The sequence below is a fragment of the Hemiscyllium ocellatum genome, chromosome 20 (assembly GCF_020745735.1).
Source record: "Hemiscyllium ocellatum isolate sHemOce1 chromosome 20, sHemOce1.pat.X.cur, whole genome shotgun sequence".
In the NCBI taxonomy this organism is placed as follows: domain Eukaryota; kingdom Metazoa; phylum Chordata; class Chondrichthyes; order Orectolobiformes; family Hemiscylliidae; genus Hemiscyllium; species Hemiscyllium ocellatum.
This window is the reverse complement of record NC_083420.1, coordinates 76146868-76162068: the sequence shown is the minus strand read 5'-3', so window position 1 is coordinate 76162068 and position 15201 is coordinate 76146868. Positions and strand designations below refer to the sequence as shown.

The 15201-nt window shown below is 47.6% G+C and overlaps 1 pseudogene; it reads right to left on the bottom strand.

Annotated features, from left to right (window-relative positions):
• LOC132825302 (beta-1,3-galactosyl-O-glycosyl-glycoprotein beta-1,6-N-acetylglucosaminyltransferase-like) overlaps positions 1-15201 on the bottom strand; it is a 48018-nt pseudogene that overhangs the window by 15661 nt on the left and 17156 nt on the right.

Sequence of the window (15201 nt, the reverse complement as noted above, 5' to 3'; positions counted from 1 at the left end):
TCACCCAAGATAGAAATGGAGAGGTCTAGGAAGTGGAGGGAGGAGTCTGAGATGGTCCAGGTAAATTTGAGGCTGGGGTGGTATTAGCTCACCAAGCTGGAAATGACCTTGTTTACTGCCCACCAGCTAGTCCTCCAACCTCCAGGGCACAGCAAACACCGTGACATTCATGGTACACTCTCTCTTAACATCGCAATGGTGTCACGAACCCACAGAAACCCACAGAAAGCAGAGATGAAGGAGGGTGGCAGAAAAGTGAGAGGCAAAGAGAGAGAGAGACACACACAGGGAGAGAAATAGGGAGACAGAAGAGGAGAGACAGACACATTGTCAATGCCTATGAGGGAGAGCGAGCTGTGAGGGCTCTCTGGGCTGAATACATCCCTAAATGATGAAACAAAATTCAAAGACAGATCTAAAGTCAATGACAGCGTGGGGATGGCATTTCAAACCCATGGCCAAAGGAACAATGATGGGAACAATGTCGAGGTGAGTTCTTTCTCTGTACCTAACACCATTCTGTCCCCATCCTGGGAGTGTTTGATGAGGATGAAGTGAAGGAAGATTTACTCTTTATCAATCCCAGGATTGTACCTGCCCTGGATGTATACAGATGGCATTACATATGGCATTACAGAGGCAACACGTCTCTTTGTATAGCTTCAATTTTGGTGGGAGACGGATAAAATGGAGATGTCTGAGTCCTTAAAGTATGAAGCAAGGTCCATTAAACAATTCCTGGATTTTAGACTAACACGGGCCATTCACAAACATAGGTCAGCTTCCGTCATTTGTACAGAAACCACCCTGAACCCCTCGATTAGATTCCAGTCTGAAACTCACTCCCGCATATCTGGTATTCTTTATACAAACCACCCCAAGATCCTCAATTAGATGTGGACATCATTGCAGTTTTCTGATTTCTATTCATTAGACAGCCATAATCATTCTCACTCAGTCCCATTTAGTTCCCATTTCTACAAGTAGATTCTATCTCATTTGTTTTCTTTTTGACTGTTTTCATTTCTATCTGCATCCAAATGATATCCAGTGTCACTATTTCCGGGGTTAGTGTCTATAGTTAAAACATCTGACATCGCAATGTCCAGCATTACACTGTCCAGTGTCACAGTCTGATCTCACAGTATCTAGTGATAGTGTCCAGAGTGATAGTGTTGTAACCGGAGTGACAGTGTCAAGCGTTGGAGTGTCCGGACTGACAGTGCCATACAAGGAGTGATAGTATCCAGAGTTATTGTGCCCAGAGGTACGGAGTCCGGAGTGACAACGTCCAGAGTTATTGCACCTGGAGGTACAGTGTTCAGAGTGCCACAGGAGAATGAAGCTCAACCAAAACCTGCCTCCCAATCACTGGATTTGCAACACAGTGACGTTCAACCATTCAATGACCCTCAAGATCGTTCAATTGTTCCTAACCATGATCATAAACCCATGCACACCCCCAATTCGCACACCAGCAGACAGTTGAGATAAACTTGTTTAAAATTTTAATTTGCCAGTTGATAACAGTTTCAATGATAAATAGTAGGCCATCATGAAATCCTTTGATGCTGGATTGTATTACAGGCATAAGAACTGTACACCATGTTTGAACTTAAAGTCACCAGTCAATGCGAACAAATTCTGAAGACCTGTGGAGACTAATACTCATTCCTGAAGACTCTCATTCTCATCTCAGACCTTTTAACAAGTTAAAAACTGGGGAAATAACTAGATGAAGTCAAACCAAAAAAGAAGACCAGACCAGTCCAGCAACTTCCAAAGAAGCACTTCCTCCAAGCCCAAAATCCAGTCAGAGCGAGGTCACTCATGGTTTTTGCGTTCTCTCTCACCATTCTCTGTGGTTACCTGCCAGGCAGCATTCCTCTTACTGACTGACCCATTCAATATCCATCCAGCTGTCAGTCCCTGAGCAGAACTACATCTCAGTGCTGAATTGTCTGCTGTGTTCAGAGAGCAGTAATTCACCTGCATTATCTTTCCTGGCCAGATCCTAACAGCAAACACCAGTCATTTGTCTCTCCAGTTTTTTTTTCAAAGAAGAACTAGCCACTGTTCAGAGTTCAGTTCACAGTTCCAAACCAAAATGAGAAAAATAAAAAAAAAAGTGATGATCACAAAGTGGTCTTGCAGTGTCCAGCTGTACTGTGCTCACTTGTGCACTGTTCCAGTAATGCAGTGCCCACGCGGGCAGTGTTCCAGTAATGCAGTGCCCACTAGTGCAGTATTCCAGTAATGCAGTGCCCACACGGGCAGTGTTGAGTATTATTGGTGGATGTGTCCCTGAGAGACTGGGCATAAATAACCCCATCGACCTGTGGCCAACTACTTCAACTCCCCCTCCCACTCCACAATTACACTTCTTACACCACCAAATCCAAGCTATCCGTCGACTGGAGGAAGAGCACCTCATCTTCTGCCTTGGGACCCTCAACCACAGGGCATCAACATTGACGTCACTAGTTTCCTAATCTCTCCTCTTCACCCACCTCAACCCAGATCCACCCCTCCAAGTCGGCTCTCTCCTCTTGAACTGTCCATCTTCCTTTCTAACTATATGTTCGACCTTCCCCACTGGCCAATCGCAATCACACCCCCTCCACAGCTGGATTTACTGAGTACCTTCCCAGCTACCTTCCCCAAAAGCCCCACCCTCACTCTATTTATCTCTCAACCTCCTTATTCCCCCACATTCCTGATGAAGGGCTTATACCTGAAACATTGATTCTCCTGTTCCTTGGATGCTGCCTGACCTGCCGTGCTTTTCCAGCACCGCGCATTTTGACTCTCACAGTAACTAATGTTACAGTGCTAAGTCTCACAGTGCCCAGTGTTACAGTGGATAGTATTAAAGTATCCAATCTCCACAGTGCCCAACACTATAGTGCCCAGCCTCACACTGCCTAGTGCTACAGTGGCAATGTTGCAGCATGCAGTTTCACAGTGCCTGGCCTCCACAACAGCCAGTGATATAGTATACAGTCTCACAGTGCCCAGTCTCTCAGTGTTTCCGATGTCTCACCCACCGCGCCTACCACCATCACTGAGGTTTACTCTGTCCCAACCTCCAACCCAGCCCACGTTTTACCAAGTGTCCTGTTTCGGAGATATTCCTCCATGCACTGTACTGCCGTGTTGTCCATGTTGGGGTCAAACTTATTTGCAAGGAAATATCTCTGATGGACCACCCACTGTAGATCTCCTGCCCCATACACACAAATCTTCCCATGCAGGGAGGGTATAGGGCACCCCTTGCAACGACACCAGCCTCAAAGGACCACTTTTACTGCCCGGCCAAGTGGCCTGGTGGCCCCTTGGGTGTAGGGGATTGAGCCGGGTACATTGGGCATTCTGTGCAGGGTAGCCCACACATGCTCATCTGGGCTGTAGGTGTCCTCCGACCACTTGAGGAAGGCCTGGATTTCAACACTGGCAAACACATGGCCGACAAACTCTCTGGTGGCCATGAAGTAGGCACTGCCCACCAAGATGGAGGTGTTGATGTTCGGATGGTCTTTCAGTTGCGCCGTCAAGACGATTTGGTCGAGGGTATCGTGGTGGTATTGCCAACATTTCTAAAAGACAAGCGCAAGAGAGAGTGAGAAAACGAGAAAGTAGAAATGATAGCTTTTCAACTTCGCCTATGGATTTTTCCCCTCCCCAACTCCTCTTCACTCTCCTTGCCTCCAGCTCCAGCAAGATCCATGAACACTCCTTCTCTCAGTTACTCACCTTACAGTGGAGAACAAGGCCATTCAGCCCCTCAGGCCTTTCGCACTCATATTGCCTCGTGCCAGTCACCTGCTTATTTCCCCATATCCATGCCTCCCAAACCATCTCTCAATGCTCATTCGCTGAGCAAACATAAAACTCATCCTCAAACTCTCACAGTGGATCTGGCTCCAAAAATACACTTCAAGCTGTGCCCTCTGGTCATAAAGGTTGAGAGCACCAGAAAAATAGATCCTTCAGCCCATCGTGTCTGCGCTGGCAAAACAGGCTCCTTGCTACTCCAGTCTCATTTTCCAGCATTGGGAACAGCACCTTTCATGCCTCACCAGTGCAATGGAGACACTTTCCTGTGGTCATCAACTCCTGGAGTGGGACTTGAACACAGAGCTTTTGCCTTAGAGAGAAGGACACGATGTGCAGGGATATAGTTCTTTGAAAGTTGCATTGCAAATAGACAGGGTGGTGAAGTAGGTGTTTGATACCTTTACCTTCATTGGTCAGTTCATTGAGTATAGGAGTTGGGATGTAATGTTGCAACTGTAACAGAGATGGATAGAGCTCTGAAAGATAGTGGAATCAAGGGTTATGGGGATAAGGCAGGAACAGGATACTGATTGTGGATGATCAGCCATGATTATAATGAATGATGGTGCTGGCTCGAAGGGCCGAATGGCACCTATTGTCTATAAGTAGGAGTATCTTTGACTATCTCTGATATGTCTTTGCCATTACCAAGTGTGATCTATTGTCTGTAGAGGACATTGGTGAGGCCACTTTTAAAATACTGCATACAATTCTGGTCGCCCTTCAAAAGAAAGGATGTTGTTAAACTTGAGAGGGTGCAGAAAAGATTTACCAGGATGTTGCCGAGATTGGAGGGGTTGAGGTACAGTAAGAGTTCGAATAGGCTGGGGCTATTTTCCCTGGAGTGTCGGATACTGAGGGGTATCCTTACAGAAGTTCATAAAATCAGGAGGGGCATGGATAGATGTTGAAATGATCAGCCGGATGATAGTACACCTCACACAGCTTCCTTTATCACATACATGCAAGAAGACTCAACCAGCTGGGTCAAAGCCCACCCTTGCCTGGAGAGTCTGAAACAGGCAGTTGCAATCACACTTTTACACACAAATCAGCGTTCCCTTTTCATGAATTACATTTTGATTTCAAGCCTTAGCAATGCAACTGATCAATCAGATCCTGATCTAGATACATGACGTTTAGCATTAGATCATTGACCTTAAACTTCTACATAACCTGTTGAGTGTTGTTTCGGTCTTCCTGCCTTCTCACTTAGCTGGAGCCAGTTTCAGTAAGCTAGCTAGCTTACATACGTGCTTGGCTACACTTTTCTGTTGCTGCTCAGAATTGTTTAGCTGACCTCCTTTTCTATTCTTGCCCCATTTTGATTCCTTCCACGTCGGCTGTATAGCCAAAGGTCTTTTCCCAAGGGTGGGGGAGTCCAAAACTAGAAGCATAGGTTTAAGGTGAGAGGGGAAAGACCTGAGAGGTTACTTTTTCACGCAGTGGATGATGTGTGCCTGGAATGAGCTACCAGGAGGTGGTGGAGGCAGCTGGTACAATGACAATATTTAAAAGGCATCTAGATGTGGACATGAATAGGAATAGGTTAGAGAGATATGTGCCAAAGGCTGGCAAATGGGACTAGGTCAGATTGGGATGACTGGTCAGTGCAGACAGGTTGAACTGAAGGGTCTGTTCCATACTGTATGATGCTATGACTCCATGCTCTCTGGTTATTGAGGTTTAGAGCACCAAAATAATAAGTTGCCCTTCAGCCCATTGTGTCTGCACTGGTCAAAAAGACAAGCTCCGAGCTATTCTCGTCCCATTTTGCAGCACTTGGCCCATACCCTTGAGTGTCTCACAATAGCAATGAAGACACCTTCAGCTCCTGGAGTAGGACTTGAAGCCAAAGCTCCTCCCTCAGAGTGCAGGACACCACACAATATGTTCTCTACAGTATGGAAACAGGCCATTTACCTGGTTGATCCTGCCAATAGCACATGCTTGTCTCAAAGATTAAGCCATGCATGTCTAAGTACTCAAGGACGGTACAGTGAAACTGCGAATGGCTCATTAAATCAGTTATGGTTCCTTTGATCGCTCCAACTGTTACTTGGATAACTGTGGTAATTCTAGAGCTAATACATGCAAACGAGCGCTGACCCATGCGGGGATGCGTGCATTTATCAGAACAAAACCAATCCGGGCTTGCCCGGCAGCTTTGGTGACTCTAGATAACCTCGGACAGATCGCACGTCCTTGTGACGGTGACGACTCATTCAAATGTCTGCCCTATCAACTTTTTTCCGCCATGTGCGCGACCTCAACTACGATATGCAGCTCCTGTTCGTCAACCGTGACGGTTTGGAGGTCGCCCTCAAGGTGCTGCCTGTCTTTTACCAGGACCTGATCACTGTCTGGAACATGGTCGAATCGCACCGCGCCTACCCTCCTGCAGGAGTAGCGGCTGTTGTCAGGGAGCTGTTGCTCAGGAATCCGCACCTCCATGCTCGCAGGTTCGAGTGGCTATCGGAGGGGAGGGCCGTGGCGGCGAGGGCGACCAGGGTCGGGGACATGCTGGGTGCCGGGGCCCTGGGCTGGACGTTGCTGCAAGACATAGCGAGCAGGGCAGCAGTAGACATCCGGTACGTGACCACCGCCATTCGATGCCTTAAAACAGCGGTGCTCGGACCCGACGTAGTGCTCCAGTTGGAGGACGCTGAGGTGTGCAGTGGGATCCCGCCCGCGCTCACCCCAGCCTGGACAGAATTTCACATTGGCCCCAAGGTCTCGTACTTCCCGCGGGAGCCTGTGCCCCACAACCTGAGCCGCCTCCGGAATTTTAATTTTGTTCCTTTCAAGGACATAAAAAGGCGGGCCCTGTATAGAATGCTGCTGCACACCATCCACCTCTTCTTCCTCATCCACCGTCCGGACACGCTTTGGCGTCTCCATTTGCCACCGGGTGGTGGGGATCTCTATGCGAGCGTCCTCCCCCTTTCTCTCGGGGATCTGGGGTGGAGGGTGCTGCATGCAGCGGTCCCCTGCAACCGCAGATTGCGGTGGTTCACGGACTCCCAGCTCAACTGCTTGTTCTGTGGTGCAGTGCAGTCCATGGACCATGTATATATTGGGTGTGGGCATTTGTACTCCCTCTTTGATTTCCTCAAAAACCTCCTCCTCTGCTTTTGGTTGCACTTCAGTCCCACGCTCCTGATCTTCGGGCACCCGGTACGGAGGAGGGAGGGCAGGTTTGAAGACCTCCTCGTGGATCTGCTCCTGGGCCTGGCCAAACTGGCCATAAACAGGTCCAGGCAGCGGGCTGTGGAGGGGGTCGTTAGGGCCGACTGCCTGCCCCTCTTCCGCGGTTACGGTAGAGCCCGGGTGTCCTTGGAGAAGGAGCACGCGGTGTCCACCAACACCCTGGAGTTGTTCAGGGAGAGGTGGGCGCCGCAGGGAGTGGAGTGCATCATTTTCCCCTCCACCTCTATTTTGATTTAGTCCCTGCCCTCCCCTTCACTGTTTTGATCACACAGCATTGCCCTTTGATGTGAAGGGCACTGCTTGTCACAGACCACACGGGTGTTTCCTTTCTTCCTGGTGGTGGAAATTTAAATAAAGATTTGTGCACTTTGTGTCTTTCACTGTGTCTCACACCTGCACACACACACCATGGGTGCTGGGGGAAAAATAAGCACTACTGCAGTTAGGTGGTAGTGCGGGGGTAAAGAAGAAAACAAAAATGGAAACAGGCCATTTGGTCCAACAAGTCCACACCAATCTTCTGAATAGCAAGCCATCCACACCTATTACCCGACCTGATATTTGCCCCTGACTAATGTACCCAAACACGATGGACAATTTAGCATGACAAATCTACCTGGCCTGCACATCTTTGTGGATTGTGGCAGGGAACCAGAGCACCCAGAGGAAAGCCACGCATACATGGGGAGAATGTGCAAACTCAACACAGACAGGCGCCCAAGGCTGGAATCGAACCCAGGTCCCTGGCACTGTGAGGCAACAGTGCTAACCACTGAGACACCATGCCACCCCTTCCACAAGACACTTTATTCACATTGTGTCAAAAGATATCTTTTATCCTCGGTCCTTGTGGCATCATGCATGGGAGATATGGATCCTTGGTTACCCAGGGGAGGATAGATTATCGATGGTATGCAGGAATGTGGATGGTGGAACAAGATCAAAAGGGCCAATGGCCTACTCTTGTTCCTTGTATGTATGGGAGCATACATACAAGGAACTCCTTATTTGAAATCCAACTTACATCGGAACTGGCCATCATCTCATACAAATGTAGTTTAGGTTTCATTTGCGTTTCAATTCCTCAGTTTTCCTCACCATGCCTCTAACCCAAAATCTTACATCTGCATTCCATTGCATTTGTACAATCGGTGAACAGTGAAGTATATTTCCTTGACTTCATTACCGAGTGCTCACCCTATACCCATTGAATAAACCTCACCCCAATCTCCTTTGTTCCAATGGGAGCATCATTGACCTTTCCAACTGAGCCATCCAACTTAAACCCTGGCACCATTCTGCGAAATCTCCTCTTCTCCCTGTCCTGAGGGCCCTCACATCATTTTAAGGTCACCGGAAATGACCACAACAATCCAACTGGGGCTAAATCAATTCGACATGCAGCATAACTCAACCATTTATTGGCATCAATGCCTCTATTTATGAAGACTTCTGCTTTTCTACCCTCTTACGGCCTCCTCCACCTTCTAATGTTGATGAATGTTTATTGCCAGATCCCTCTAACCCTGTGCACTCTTTACGATTGTGCCATTACATTTCTATTACCTCTCCACATCCTTCTCCCAAAACATATCACCTTACACTCTTCTGTATCCACCTCTGACTGGATGCTGTCTGTTCATTGTGATGACTCTGGACAATTTACATCATCCTCACCATTTGCCAATCCTCCAGGTTTATCATTGCCCCGAATATGGGCATTTTGCCACATACTCCAAGATTGATATCACTGACATATTGAATAAAAGCAGTCGTCTATTTAGGGCTGAGATGCGGAAACATTTCTTTACGTACAGGATAGTGAAGTTATGGAATTCTGTACCACAGAAAGCTGTGTCATTGAATGTATCCAATATATCCAAGAATGCGATTAACAAATATTTAGGTTTCAAAAGCATCAAAGACATGGGGAGAAAGTGGTAGAGGAGATAGATGCATTGAGATAGAGGATTAGCCATGATCATACCGTATGGTGGGCGTCATGTAGGGCCAAATCATCTTCTCCTGCTCCCGGTCTTGATGTTTATATGTCCCAGCTGTGTGGATCATTCTCACCTAACAACCGACCAACCTCTCGTCCAAAACAAGATCCATAAATCAGGGCTTGTGTTGTCAATTTTGTTGTCCAGCCATTTTTATCTAGTGCCTAGTGAAACACTTCATTGAATCCAGTTCAGACAACATTCTCTGCATTCAAATTCTCAGCTGCTTCATCAATGCATAATGCGAGGTTGGAGACACCTTTTGAAAACCTGCAGTGGCTTCGCTTCATTAATTTGATCTAAGGCAGGTTGGTGCGAATTGCAGCCATAACTACCAGCATCAATGTCAAGTGCATGATATAAAGTAAACTGGGATCCATGCGGTGTGAGCCTCGGAGACCCAGGTTCAAGTCGCTTCTGCTCCAGAGTTGTGCGATAACATCTTTGAACAGTTTCATCAGTAAATGTAAGACCATTAACAAGTCGGGAGAGGAGTCGGCCATTTGGTCCCTCAAGCCAGCTTCACTAGGATCATGGCTGATTTAACATTCCTCACATCCATGTACTTGCCCTATCCCCGTAACCCTTAATTCCCCACTGACCAAGAATCTATCCATCTGAGCCTTAAATATGTACAAAGACAGCTCTCTGTGGCAAGGAATTCCAAAGATTCACAGACTTCTGAGAGAGGAAATTCCACCTCATCTCAGTCTTAAACTGGTGCCCCTTTATTCTGAGACAATACACCCCCTGGTCCTGGACACTCCCATGAGGAGAAACATCCTTTCATCATTTATCCTGTCAAGCCTCTTAATCCTGTCCATTTCAATGAGGTCACCTCTCGTTCTTCTAAACTCCAGTGAGTAGAATCCTGTTTAGCCTTTTGTTTTTAAGACAATGCCTCCATAATGGGGGCCATCCCATTGAACATTTTCTTAACTTCCTCCCATGAAACAACATGTTTTCTTAAATAAGGTGACCAGAAGTGCTCACAGTACTCCGGATGTGCTCTCACAAGCACCTTGCACAGTTGCAGTAAGATTTCCTGACTTTTATACTCCAACCCCCTTCAAATAAGGGCAAACATTCCACTTCAGTTCTGAAGAAAGATCACCAGACTCAAAACATTGACTCTGTTTTCTCCACGAATGCTACCCAACCTGCTGAGTCTCTCCAGAAACTGGTTTTCATCCAATATTCCATTAGTCTTCCCAATTACCTGCTGCCCCCCGTATGCAAGCTTCCCATGTTTCATTCACTAGTTCCCCCAAATCCCTTTGTGTTGCAGCTTTCTGAAGCTTTCTCCATTTAAATAATATTCTATTCTTTTGATTTCCCTTCCAAATGAACAACTTCACATTTTCCCAACATTGCACTCCATTTGCCAACATTTTTGCCAACTTAACCTATCAATATGCCTAGTATGGCGACAAAACATCTGAAAATGAACCTTCCAGCAAACCTACATCCAGAGTAATATTTCAAGTCAACCTCAGAGTACAACAGGGTCTTGATCAGATGGGCTAATAGGCTGAGGAGTGCCAGATGGAGTTTAATGTCGATAAATGTGAGGTGTTCCATTTTGGAAAGGCAAATCAGGGCAGGAATAATACACTTCATGGTGAAGTCTGGGGAGTGATGATGAAGCAAGAGATCTTGGAATGCAGTTTCATAGTTTCTTGAAAAGGGAGTCGCAGATAGACAGCGTATTGAAAGAAGGTGTTTCAATACGCTTGCCATTCTTGGTCAGTGCATTGTGTGTAGGAGTTGGGAGGTCATGCTGTGGCTGAACAAGACATTGATTTGGCAACTGCTAGAATACAGCATGGAATTCTAGTCTCCCTGCTATGGGAAGGATGTTGTGAAACTTGAAAAGGTTCAGAAAAGATTTACAACGATGTTGCCAGGGTTGTGTGTGGAAATGCAGGAGATTGGTACTAGATGTGGAATAATTACAGACACGATTGGCTGAATCGCATCCTTCGGCAAGAATTCTTTAATTCTGTGACTGGCGCAGAGGGAGATTAACTTCAAGGTTCATGTTATCAGGGGGGACACCAAAGCCTTTTCCTCAGCTGAGTGGTCAGAAAACTCCCCACTCTTTACTTGAACTAAGGCATAACCTGTCTCCACCAACGTCATAGCAAAAGTCAGCCATTCGTCCCTTCAAGTCTGCTCCACCATTCAAGAAGATCACTGCTCATCTGGTTACAATTTCAATTCCACATTTCTATCGGTTGCCCCGGGGTCCTTATCTTTTTTTTAAAAACGGTCAGCTTGCTCACCCTTTCATAACTTCATCAACTCAACCTTCGCAACTTTGTACAGAAGAGATTTACACAGTGCCACAGCCCTCTCAGGGGAAAATAATTCTGCAAGGCATTTGGTGAGGTCACTTTTGGAGTACTGGGTAAATTTGTGATCGCCCTGCTATTGGAAGGATGTTGTCAAACTACAAAGGATGCAGAATAAATTTACAAAGATGTTGCCAGGACTGCAGGGTTTTAGTTATAAGGAGAGGCTAGATAGGCTAGGACTTTTCTCACTGGAGTACTGGATGTTTATAAAATTGTGTGGGAAATCAATAAAAGTGAATAGCCCCAGTATGGGGGAGTCCAAACTCAGAGGGCATAGGATTAAGGTGAGACCTGAGGGTAGTGCAAATACGGAGCAAGTTGCCAAAAAGAATTGTTGTAGTGGGTACAATTACAAGATTTCACAGACAACATAAATTGGAAAAGTGTAGAGGGACATGGACCAAACACAGGATAATGGGACTAGTTTCAATTAGGATACCTGGTTGACATGGATAAGTTGGATGAAAGGGTATTTTTCAGTGCTGTAGGAGTCTGACAATATCTTATTCTACAGAACATCTTGTCAAACCTACAAGAGAAAGCAATGTCCAATCAACCACCTTATGTTCCCTCAGAGAAATTTATACATTTCAAAAAGATTTCTCAGATTTTCAAACTTAAATGTGTTAAGGCCAATTTGTTCAACCTTCCTTCATAAGATAAAGCCTTCATCCCATGAAAAAGGCAGGTAAAACTTGCTGTCAATATAATTATTTTATGTTTTAAATGAGAGAAAAATGTACAGACTGATTCTGATGTGGTCTCTTCAAGGCCTTGTATGGCACTTTCTCCACCCCTCAGGCCTGGAAATGGACTCTACATTTTGAAGAGAAATGCCTGTACTAATGGACTCTGGACTAGAAAGGACTCTGTTTGTTGGTAATTAACTGTCATATGGTTTGTTGGGCTTATCACCTGCACTGTCTTGCATGTCCATGGGTCTGGAAGATCTTACTGTGAGCTGGGAGGTTCATGGGTCATCCTGAAAGCTGTCACATCGAGAGCTGGAGGGCAGGTAGGCCATCCTGTGAACCTGAAGGTTGGTAGGCTGTCCCCGGGTAGGCGGGTAGACCACCCTGATGACAGTCTCCCCGAGAGCTGGATGGTGGGTAAACTTGTCTTGTGTGTCATGTGTGTCCCTGGGGCTGGCAGGCCTTACTGTGAGCTGGGACGTTCATGGATCGTCCTGAAAGCTGCCACACCAAGAACCAGAGGGTCGGTCGGCCACCTTGATGCCAGTTGCCCCTAGAGCCAGTAGGTGGGTAGGCCATTCTGAGCGCTGTCGTTCTGAGAAAGGGTAATCTGGATGGGCTGTCCTAGAGGTGGTCGGAAGGTGTCTCAGAGCAGCCAAGAGCCATAAGGCGCATAGGGGCCTGAAACGTCAATTGCCGTTCTGCTCCGTGTGCAGCTCAACTCTCCAACTCTTCTATATTCCTTTGTACATTCTGAACCTCCCTCCATGCAACTGAACAGTTTTAACAACCCTGTCTCTCTTTGTACAGACAGGAGTGAAGGACTGGAGGGGAGAGAGAAATGATGGAGAGAGGGAGGATGGAAAACACTTGGATGAAGAGAGGCCCAGCAGACAGGAAGGCGGTTACCTTTTTGAACCCTGGCGCAGGATCTGACTCAATCACGTTGGAGCCGTTCAGAGCTCTGATGCTGCGGACTATCTCCCAGTTGGTCTTCAGGGGGACATCTTGGCCACACACGTTGATGAAGTACCTCCAGGGGACAAGGCTCTCCAGCAGCTCCTTCATGCAGTTGAGGTCCGCCTGAACTCTGCTCCAGCCAGCATAGGTGACCCACTCCAGCTTGGCTGCGACAAAGACATTGTGGAAACACGAAGCGATGGCCTGAACGGCCGCATGAAATGGACTCGGGGATTTGTGGTCCACGTGGATACAGTAGACATTCTGTGGGAAATAAATGCTCCGTAGAAGCCTCTCGAACATCTCAATGCCCTGGTGGATGACCATGGAGTAAGCCAAGGGGAAGTGTTCCTCCTCAGGGCTCAGGGGGACAGTGATATACTTGCGGGCCCTCACAAACAATCTGCAATTTCGGGTCATGTTCAGGCTTGCTGCTTGAGGGAGACAGTCATCGAGTTGAGGAGGGACCTTTCCAACTCCTGCCTGTCCCACTGGATAATCTGCCAGCAGGTGGAGTTCTCCTCGACCAGCAGGAGGTGTTCCTGCATTGGACTGGCGCCTAGTTTCACCAGCCTGAGAGTCAGCCTGCCCCCTCCTCTTTGGACCAGCAGCCATTGGCACAAGACCACCCTGAACACACACAGCGCTGATCTGAGGCATGACCAGTGGGCACAATGCTGGCTCAGCTTGGGCATGGCACTTTCCAGAGGGCAGTGTCCCCAGCCTAAAGGCAATAAGTAAATGCAGAATGGATGCCCTCTGTGCTGGGCAGCACTGCCTCCACCAGGCCTTGGGGAAGGAGTGATTGCAATTTGCTAGAGAGGTCGCCCCAGCCAGTCCTCTCTCCTTGTGAGATTCTTGTCTTCCCTTTTCCCCAAGATTCAACGAATGGCTCCGACTTTCACTCCCTCTCCCCCCAGAACTGCTCTCCTTCTGGAATTCCTCTCCCACTTTAACACCTCTCCCTCTTTCCGGTACCTCTTTGTAACCCCTCCCCCTCTATAACCCCTCTCCCTTTGTAATCCCTCTCCTCCACTAACTCATCCCTCTCCCTCAGTAACCCCTCTCCTCCCTCTCTCGGTAACTCTCTCTTTCTCTGGGTAACTCCTCTCTGCCTCTCTCTGTAACTTCTCTCCTCCCTCTCCCCCTGTAACTCTCTCTCGGTAACTCCTCCTGCCCTCCTCTGGATGAAACCCAGCCAATGTTCCGTTGTTTCTCTGTCGGAGTCCAGGCTCCTCTCGTTGCCTGCTTGCTTGGCTACAGGCATTTCCTTCCCCAGTCTCCGCTTCTCTCCGGCCATTCCTGGACCGGTGCTGCCCGGGTGAAGTGAATGAGAGGATCACGATGGTGAGCAGCCAGGATCGAAGAACCTACCACCAGAGAGAACACAGAGCCAGCCCAGCCCAATTAACATCGCCCCAGCCTGGACTGAGATGCTCTTTCAGGAAGGAACCTGCCATCGAGCCCACAACAATGTGGGAGGGGTATCCCTTGGATGAAGAGAGGGTCAGGAGACGGGAAGGTGGTTACCTGTTTGTCCTGTGACTCTTAATGCCCTCTGGGCAATTAGGGATGGCCAATAAATACTGGCCTAGCCAACGATGCCCCCATCCCATGAATTTATTTGAAAAAAAGTGACAATAGTAAATCAAACTTCACCACCATCTCTCTCTCCCTCTCTCTCTCTCTCTCTCTCTCTCTCTCATGCGAAATTGGAATGATGGTGATTTGACCATTCATAATAAAGCTGTGAATCTGAGCACAGCAAGTTGATATGAATCCAAAAAAACAATTCCCCTGGCTGAGAGTAGCTCAGAGGTTAGCATTGCTAGAGCACAGTGCCAAGGACCAGAGTTTGATTCCAGCCTTGGGTGGCTGTGTGTAGTTTTGCATGTTGTCTGCTTGGGTACCCTTCGGGTGCTCTGATTTCAAAGATGTTCAAGTTAGGTGGATTGGCCATGCTGAATTGCCCATAATGTCCAGGGATGTGCAGGCTGGGTGGGTTACCATAGCCACACACACGCACACACACAGACAGCAGCTCACTCCTGCAGGTTTAGGCAATGCTCAATCTAATGCAACATCCTGGTGGATCTCCTTTGCCCCCATCTCCAGTACAATCACATCCTTCCTATAATGCGC